This window comes from Dasypus novemcinctus, chromosome 2, assembly GCF_030445035.2.
Source record: "Dasypus novemcinctus isolate mDasNov1 chromosome 2, mDasNov1.1.hap2, whole genome shotgun sequence".
Taxonomy (NCBI): domain Eukaryota; kingdom Metazoa; phylum Chordata; class Mammalia; order Cingulata; family Dasypodidae; genus Dasypus; species Dasypus novemcinctus.
In genome coordinates, this window is record NC_080674.1 from 5842403 (window position 1) to 5852535 (window position 10133).

The 10133-nt window shown below is 40.9% G+C and overlaps 1 pseudogene; it reads left to right on the forward strand.

Annotated features, from left to right (window-relative positions):
- Positions 1–2137: 2137 nt before the first annotated feature.
- On the forward strand, positions 2138–2682 carry LOC101443375 (peptidyl-prolyl cis-trans isomerase A pseudogene; annotated as a pseudogene).
- The last annotated feature ends 7451 nt before the right edge of the window (positions 2683–10133 follow it).

The following is a 10133-nucleotide window of genomic DNA, read 5'->3' on the forward strand; positions in this document are numbered from 1 at the left end:
ATTAGGTACTCACACAGTCATTGAAAACGAGACCATTTAAGAATGCAGAGCCATTCCTGGCTTGCGGGCTGTACAAAAAGCAGTAGTGGTCCAGACCTGACCTATGAGCCAACCCTTGCACTAGTGGCTTTAGGGTATTATTTGAAATTCATCTTAAAGTTTAAAAAAAAAATGAAGAAAAGGAAAGAAACCTAGCTATGCCTGAATTTAAGTTTACAAAAATGTGATCTTAATATTAATGAAGACACTTGGGTCTGATTCCCATTCTTAACTACTTATCCTAATGGTTTCTAAAGACAGGAATATTGAATGGGGCTGGTTAGCCTCAAGGGTCTCAGGAGAAAATTTGGTTTGCCCAATATTATGGTTTCATACTTGGTATTTTTACCATGGACTGGGAAACATTTAAATGTCAGTTGCCAAAATATATTATTCCCACTTTTGCTCTTCTGCACAACAATTTATGAGACTCTGATATCATAATTTTATGGAAATTAATATAATTGCCCAGTTCTTTAAAATGAATATTTTCACAATATTTCAGTTCAGTGTCTAGAAAGGGAAATATTTTCAGGTTTCTTCTCATAATGGTGTCACTAATAGCACACTTGGAAATAACCTTCTTACTGATTCCAGAACAACTAAAACAAAGAGATATACTACACTCATGAGCTGCTTTAGGTGGGCTTACCGAATAATTGCGAGTATCACTTAAAAAATCCCTTAAAGAATTTAACATCAGTCTTTTCAGTCCCAGTTTCTCAATGATCTCTATGAAGACAATTTTATATAGTGAACATACTCTTACCTAACTCTGATGGGAGGTTAGTGAAGCAACCTCAGGGAGAAGGTATAGTGGCCTTGATAAGGGTAGAAGCATCTTAGCTGGCTATCTCAGATTTGGAATGTATCTTGAGAGTAGAACTGACAGGGTTTGCTGATAGGCTGGCCATGGAGTGGGAGGGAGAGAGAGGAGATAAGGATGACTCCAATTCCCCTGGGGAATTGGGGAATTATGCTATCAATACCCAAGATGGGGAAGTGTGTGGGAGAACTCAAAAATTCTGTTTGGAAATAAGTTTGAAACTCCTTTTAGAGCTCCAGTTTGCATTTGCATTCTGGTGTTCAGGGGAAATGCTGGAGATAGAGAAACACACGTGGCAGTTATCAGCTTTTAGATGATTTGAGCCCCGGGGCTGGAGAAGACCTCAAAAAGAGAGAGATGGCATAGACAGAGGAGAGGATGACTTGAATTGGGAACCTCCATCGTTTAGACGATGGGAAGACTGGAAGAAACCATCAAAGGTAGTGAAAGGAGCAATCAGAGATACATGATGAAACCAAGTGAGGCTGTCCTTGATGGCAAGGGCAGGGAGCCTTTCAGAGAGTTCAAAGCTGCAGGGAGTTCAGTCAAGAAGAAACAAAAATCAACATTTAAATTGGACAGGTCACAAGCAGTGGTCATCCTGAAAATGCAATGGTGGAGATAGAGGCCTGGCTGGAGGAGTTTCAGAAGAAAATAAGAAGCAGCTCTTCAGAGCATGGTCCTTAGTCTAGCAGCATTGGCACTGTCTGTGAGCTTGTCAAATATTCAGAATCTCAAGCGCTACTCCAGCTTCACATTTTAACAACATGTCTAAGTGATTCATTTGAAAGATAGAGAAGCATTGGCTCAGCAACATCTTCAAGCACTTTTGCTACATAGATGAGTCAAGAAACAGGACTATTAATTATAGCAAAAGAGGATATGGGGCAAAAGGATTTTTAAAAATAAGGACTATTACAACATATTTTTTTATATTGGTGATAACGAATGGTTAAAGATGGAAACATTTAATTGTGAGGGAGAAAAGTATGTAATTGTTAGAATAGTGACTTAAAGTGGAAAAGAGATGAGATCCAGTACGGAGATGAAATGGTCACCCTAAATAGAAGCAGGGGAAGATAGTACACACTACTGGGCCAGGGAGTTTGGCTCACTTGGAATGGATGATGGAGCTTCTCTCTTATTTTCTGTTTTTCCAGTGAAATAACAAACAAGATGATCAGCTGAGAGTAAGCAGGGAAATGTGGTGTTAAGAATTTTAAGGAGCCTTGCAGATGCCGCCATCAACCAACACAGTCCCCACGCACAGCCATGGCCAACCCCACCATGCTCTTCGACATTGCCGTCAACAACAAGTCCTTGAGCTACATCTTATTTGATCTGTTTGCAGATAAAGTTCCAAAGACAGCAGAAAGTTTTCATGCCCTGAGCACTGGGGAGAAATGATTTGGTTGTAAGGGCTATAAGGGTTCCTGCTTTCACAGAATTATTCCTGGGTTTATGTGCCAGGGTGGTGACTTCACACTCCATTATGGCACTTGTCCATGTATGGGGAGAAGTTTGATGACGAGAACTTCATCCTGAAACACACAGGTCCTGGCATCATGTCCATGGCCAATGTTGAACCCTACACAAATGGTTCCCAGGTTTTCATCTGCACTGCTAAGACCGAGTAGTTGGGTGGCAAGCACATGGTCCTTGGCAAGGTGAAAGAGGACAGGAATGTTGTGGAAGCCATGGGGCACTTTGGGTCCAGGAGCTGCAAGACCAGCAAGAAGATCACCATTGCCAACTGTGGACAAGTCAATAAATTTGATTTGTCTTTCATCTTAACCTCCAGACCATTCCTTCTGTAGCTCAAGAGATGTCCCACTACCCTGGTCTGCTCTCAGCATGCTATCATCTTTGTGCTGCTGCTGCAGTTTGCTGGGTTCCACATCATCCTCCCCTTCTTTCCAAGTGTACCTGGGTTGCAGAGTTAAATTTATGATTATGAAGTAGAAACTTTAAACAACCAAAAAAAAAAAAAAGAGGTTTAAAGAAAAAGCAGAGAGTCTATGACAGCTTTTCCAGGATTATGAAAACAAATTTATAGAGGAAACATATTAGGATTATTGGGCAAAGTTAAGGATCTACTTAAGATTTATGGTCATAAATTAAAGAAACAGACCAGTCAGCATAATTACATATTTTTCTCAATCTTCATTAATCTATATAGACTCAGGCACAAACTCAGAGAATTGGGTTTAACTGGGTTTGGGGTCTCTGCCAGGCAGTTATAAACAATGAACAAGGAGGGACCATGAAATCTCAGTCAAATCAGAAGGACATAGAAGTGTTGGCACTATAAAAAGCTCAGGCCAAAGTTTGAAGATCCTGGTGCAGTTAGAAGACTTGGAGTAGGGACCCAACTTGGGTTACCAGATTTAAGAAATAATAATACAGAACACCAGTTAAATTTGAATTTCAGATTAAAAAAATAATATTTTTAGTTTAAGTAGGCTTCAAATATTCCAAGGGACATACTTATTCTAAAAAAAAATTTCTGAAATTGTTCATCTGAAATTCAAATTTAACTTTGTACTGTTGTATTTATTCTGGCAACTTTAGTGAGGTTTGGAGGTGGTATCAGAATTGGAGGCTTTCCAGTGAGATATGGGCAATGATCCAGTCACTGGTATTGGGAAAGTCTAGGCAATGACTATGGGGGTGAGTGGGTTTGTAGGGGTGAGATTTATGGCCAGTAAGAGACCAGAAAGTCCAGAGTGGCAAATGGATCATCGTGATGGACGCTAGATTTGCAAAGACAATGACAGGAACAGAGATGGAGAGAGCCAGACAGTGAGTCAGGTGCTGTGATTTCCAGCAAACAACAGGGAGACTGGACATCTTGTATTCACCCCTGACAAAGACAGATAGCCAGTGATATGTGGTCAGAGGAGGTAGGGTTTCAGAGAGAGGAAGACAAGGAGATATGGTTGTTAGCTGCAATCAGAACAAGTAGAGTGCTTACCCCACGTCCAGCAGAACATAGGGTCGTGGGAGCAGAAAGAAGGCTGCTGTCTGAGAGGCCTGCCGAGGAGGCAGAGTTTTTGTGGCAGAGCTGGGTTTCAGTTCATCATGAAGTGGAGCTTGAAGAGGACTTTAAGGATACAGAAGCCCATGGGGGCAGTGAATGGGGAAGGGTTGGAGATGGGAACGTCCGAAGCCACGTGGGGTTGAGAACCAGGGCAGTGGTGATGGACGGCAGGAGTCAGCTGAGGCTTGTCAGGATGGCATCAGGCCTGATGGCTGCTCACAATGGGCACCGAATCTTTCGTGGATTGGTCTCTTGGGTGGTCTGTGGTGATAGGACTGGGGGTACCCAGGGAGCAACAGTCTCCTGCTAGAGAGTGGGACAATGGCATGGCAGTGGACAGGGAAGTTCTCCAAAGCCCTGGGAACTCTCGGCCCCCCGCAACTGTGGACTGGGTCAAAGGTGGGTTGTCAAAATCCTGGAGAGTACACTTAAAACTCTCTTTAGCATCCATTAAATACCAACTTAGAATTTAATGGAGAGGAGGATTGTGAGGTAAGAGTCAAAAAGACTTTACTGCCCACTTACTCTTTAGAAGCAAGAATTATGATAAATAATAGAATTGTGTGTGTGTGTGTGTATATATATATATACATATATTACTATAGACAGACATTTTACCCCTAGCCTCAAATTGCATGTTACCACTAGACAATAATGAAAGTTTTTGTTTTAAGTATCAGCTCTGTTTTTTTTTTCAGTTATGCTCAGTAGCAACTCATGTCTAAATATTCTTTCCTAGCTCCTTATCTCTAGTTCATGTAAAGCATTTAGAATTAAACTATAACAGGTACATTCATATATGGAGGATGAGGATCTCTATATCCACATCTTGGAGATCAATGGCTGTGTTTTGGATTTGGGTGTATGACAATGAGGAAGATGTTTCTATCATCTGGCAGGGGGTAGTTATACTTATTCGATTTGGGGTGATTACTGTCTTACTCCTTTTCCACTCAGTATCCACTTTTAGAGATAAATGGAAATCATGTGATCTAAGGCACTATGGAGCCATCCCTTTAACCTTTTTTCTTAACTGTGGAATCAGACATTCTCACCAATGGAACAAATTTTATGGATTAAGGCTGTAAATTTTAATCTTTTTGTCTTCCTCTTTAGTAGCTGACCCTTATCTTTGAATGAATTTCTTCAAGGAAGGCACGGGAGAGGGAATGCCTTTGTTCAACAGACACTGGACTGAGTAAGCATGTTTTAATGTTTCATCTTCACGATAGCCCCAACACTGAAACTCATTTTCCTTCATGACAAAGATGAGAAGCTTCATGGGAGTTCAGGTACCCCGGGGCACACAGCTGCTAAGTGGCAGATAAATCGGCCCATGTCTCTCTGGCCCCAAATAAGATATGAAAATAGGTCCCAGCGCCTGCAGTCCCTCACATGCCTGGTCCTGCCCGGCTCTCCAGCCGGCGAGCTCACCCCTCACCCAGGCCTCCAGCGTCGTCTTGTGTCCCACTCCTGGAGGAAGTGGGCACCAGCCAGCAAAGGCCGGGCTTGTGGGTCCTTCTACCGCCCGTCTGGGTGGGGTCCCGGTGCATGTGCAATCACGCTAAAAGACCCCAAGATCCTCTAACCTTGAGAGGAGGGACACGCAAAGCCGCTCCCCTCCAAGTTTTCCTGACAAGTGCAGCGGCCGTACTCCGACTCCTGATCCAGATGGGAGCCTGAACGTCGTGTCCTTTCCTTGACTAACAGGAAGTTAGTTGTTTTTTCTTCACTCACTGCTCGGAACTGCTATGTCTTAGACAAAATCAATTACTTAAAATTGGCTTTGACCAGTAAGATGGAACCAAGCAGGGTTTTATCTACCCCTTTACCCTTTTTGGAGTCTTAACGTACTATAATTAGGGCCATTATCAGCCACTTGCAGAGGGGATTACATTTAACAAGGGGTGAGGGAAGTGGCCGAAATACCAGAGTCGCTCCACCAGCAGAGAGAGCTGGGAAATAATCGTCGTTCTCAAAGATGTATTACTAGAACTTTCCTCTTGAGCATTCAAGGCAATTTTTTTTCCCCTCAGTCACCCATCCTTGGGTTACACTCTTTTTAAAAGTTATGGATACATTCCAGTTACCAGAATTGACCCTTCCACACTGTTCAGCTTTGCAAGGAAACCATTTCAGGGTCGTATAAAATTTAGGTTTTTCCATGGAAGTCACAGTTAAGCTCGACTTGGCCTTTGATCACTAGCGTATACGTCTAACATCCTTGTCTAGCTTTGTTAATGTTTAAGTAAGGCTGAGTGGGATGGGATGCGTTGTGTGACTTGTTCTGTGTGTGCGGCCACTACAGAGACTCAAAGGCCTGATCCTTGGTGTTTAGAAATCATGAGCAGAAAAATACATACAGAAAGAACCAGAAGGAAAAGGCAGCCTGTGGACCTGCCAGATCCCTGAGGCGCTCTCACAGATAACTGATAGATTTACTATCATACGTTAAATATTATTGAGAATATAAAATGCCTCTTGACCCTTCAATAATAGGGCTAACTTTTTAAATTTCAAAATATAATTTCCCCTTTTATTCTCTAGTACTTTGATTTTGGCAGGAAAGCCAAAGGGAAAATTAGTGAATACTTAGAAATGTACTTCACTGGTGAGTTTTCAGGTGGGTATCTATTTTATAAAATGAGTCCTGCACCAAAAAGTCCACTTAGTGACCACCCATGTCAGATTTCCAACATGGAGTAAACCTAGAAATCACAGCAGGAAGTCAAGGGGCTGAGTGGGCAGCCGTGCAATGGTTGGAGAACATGGACAGGGTGATTAGACATCATCTGTCTCTATATCTGACATATCCTCCGCATGACACTGCACGCCTGGAAAGCAAGCTCTCCTCGTCTCTGTGGTACCTGCAGTGGCTGGCCACTGATCTTGCAGAAGATCAAAGTAGGCCTGCTTTCAGAGCAGACAGAAGTCTTCAGGTTCAGTGCACTTGCGTTTCCCGTTAAGTGCTTGCTTCACGGAAATTGATGGCCTCGCCCTGAGAGATAACTCCAGGAATGGCCTGACAGAGAAAGACTGCGGTCAGGCTGCCTTCACTTTGTCCCTGCAGCATCCACGGCCTGAGACAGGGCACTTAAGGGCATTTGTGAGGCAGGCGGGGGCCTGGAGCCAATGGGCGAGATGCCGTCTCCTGCCTCAAAGAAGCAATGGTGCCCTCCATCTCTCTCACTAATGGGCACACGTGACCCCATCTCCAGCCTCAAATGAACCCTAAGACTCCTGTTTTTCCTCTTGAATACAGATGCTGAGTAGCTTCTGTCCACTTGCCTCTTCTTTTTTATTTACGTATTTGTTTTTTTATGTTGCTGAAACCCTTCATCAAACCAGGGGCTTTTAAGATTTTATTTTTATTTTTAAAGAAGTTCAGATTACATAAATGTTCCATCAAAAATATCAGGGATTCCCATATACCCCACCTCCTCTTCCTCCCACGTTTTCCCACGTGAGGAACATCTTTACTTAGTATAGCACATTTGTTACAATTGATGAACACATATTGAAGCATGGCTACTAACCATGGAATAAGTTCACATTATAGTTTACACTATGCCCTGCACAATTTTATGGGTTTTGACAAAATGTGTAATGGCCTGTATCCGTCATCGCAATGTCACGCAGGACAATTCCAATGTCCCGAAAATGCCCCCATATTACACATGTTCTTCCCTCCCCTCCCTTCAGACCCTCTGGTGGCCACTGCCTTTATATCAATGGTACAAATTCTTCCATTGCTAGAATAATAATAAGTCCTTAATAGAATAATAATAAGTCTATTTTAGTCCACTGTTCATTCCCCAATCTTGAGGATTCTGAGATGATGATGCCTACTTTAATTCTAATTGAGAGGGGTTTTAGATCCCATGGAGCAGATGGATGGTGCTCTCTTGCTTGCAGTTGTAGACACTCTCTGTTCCTTGGGATGGATGTTGTCCACAATTATCCCCTTGTTAGTTGTCCTGGATGAGTCCAATGAACTGGAGAGTAGGTGTTGTAACTCTGCTGAGATTCAGCGTCCAACTGACACATGAATAGACCAAAGATTTAAGTCTCTGGGACATATATTTAACACGTATAGTATTAAGTATAGGTTCAGATAGAAAGGGCAGAAGAGCCATGTATAGGAAAACTATAAATGAGTCTAACTCTGTTACTTTGGGGAGCATAAATTCTAAAGTAAGGCTCACTGACAGGGTGCCAAATTCCTGAGCTTGTCCGCCTGGCTGGCTGATAGTACCTAGATGTCTCTAGAGCCCTCAGGAGCCCTGCCATTTGAAGCACAGTTTACTGTGGCAGTCAAGTCAATGAGATCCTGCTGAGACATGCCTAAGTGTAACCTCTGGAATCACCTCCCAACTTATTTTTAAATTTCTTAGCCATAAAACTTTAATTTGAATTTAATATTTCCCACTATGGTCAAAGTATTTTTCTAGACACAGCACTAATTGATGCTTGGTAATAATTCATCAGTGCCAGGGAGGCTCACCCTCCTGAGAGTCATATCCCATGCCAGGGAAGGCAGTGTGTTTATATGCTGACTTTCCTGCCATTTCTTTAGATATTTGACTGAGGCCTCTGCTCCCCTAAATGGCTGTAATAGCATGAGTTTTATACTTGGATCTAGTTTCCAAGTTCATCCACCACTTACTAACTATGTGATCATGAGTAAATCTCTTAATTTTGCTGAACCCTCCTTTTCCCAGTTATAAAATGGAGACAACAATTTTTACATTAGAATGTTATCATAAGAATTAATCGATAAAATATGGAAAGTATGTAGTGCAGTAAGTCTCTCGTTTTTTATTCTCTTTTTCAATTTAACACTTTACATTTCTATAGATTTTTTTTGGTAGGACATGACTTCCATCCTCTTAACAATCTGAAAAGAGCTCCCAAAGTATTTACATCTTATAGATACATACTAAAAGGCATATTGGTTTTACTCTGCTTAAGTTTAATAATATGGATTTTGACATTTTCATCATGATTCTTGTGTAATGACCTATTGTTGGGTTTTTAATGGTACAGAATGATTTTTCACACATTGATGCAGGCCATCTGGTGTGTTGAACAGGTTTGTACCTAGAGTGGATGTCATTATCAAGTTGCAATTCTGTAGAGAAGGTTTGAGGTGAGTCACATCCTCCGATCTGTGACATGGTACCATCACTTTCAAAAAACATCATGCTCCCAAATTGAACAAATCTGTATTACACCATCCTTAAAAATAAGATATTGAAAAAATTTAGCATCTCTATTGCTGTTTCAATAACCAAGCAGGATTCATTTGTATTTGATTGTATAAAATATGAAAGTCTTTTAAAAAGGCATTTAACATCAGAATTTTAGAATCTTAAGAATAAAAAGATCTTAGCAATATTGACACCAATTTCTTGAAGTCAATATTTCTTTGAGGTGCAGAAGTGTTTAATTTTTAGGAGGTCCCATTTATCTAACCCCTGGATTAAATGGTAACTTTCATAAGACTACACAGCTGGTTAGTTGCAGAAACAGTATTAATAGCCAAGCTCCAGTCCTGAGTTCCTCTCTACATGCCAGTCATGGGAACATATTAAGTTCCTGTCAGGATAATTAAATGACTTACAGCTCAAGCAAGAAACCCTATCTCTATGTTTTTAAACTTTATGCCAAAGCCCTTTAGTAATAAAAATTCACAGTATCAGATCTGTATATAAAGCTTTTAGAGAATCTTTGAAATTAGTGTCATTTTCTTAGAAGCCTTTTTTTTTTTTTTGCTGAACATTTCAATCTTTCTTTATTATGAATGTATTCAAAATTACCAGAGGTAATACTTCCTCAAACAATGCCTTCAATTTTCCTCATTAAATTATATTGGCTCAATTAGATTTTCTATTAAACACAATATTTATTCAGAGACTTTACTATGAACCTTACCTGAAAACTAAATCTAATTCCTGAGTTTCCTAGTTTACTACAAAATTTCTAACAGTCTAAATACTTAGTGAACAGTAATGATATAAAATTATAGAATAAGCGGGTCATTTTCTTAGATCTGCAAAGAATCAGATCATAAAAACTTAGGAATCTCCTATAGAAAATGCATTTTCCCCAAGTATACTGACTGTGATGGTTTGAAGCCATATGGATCCCCAGAAAATTATGTTCTTGAAGCTGATCCATTCCTGTGAGTATAAACCTATTATAAGTAGGTCCTTTTCTTGAGGTTAC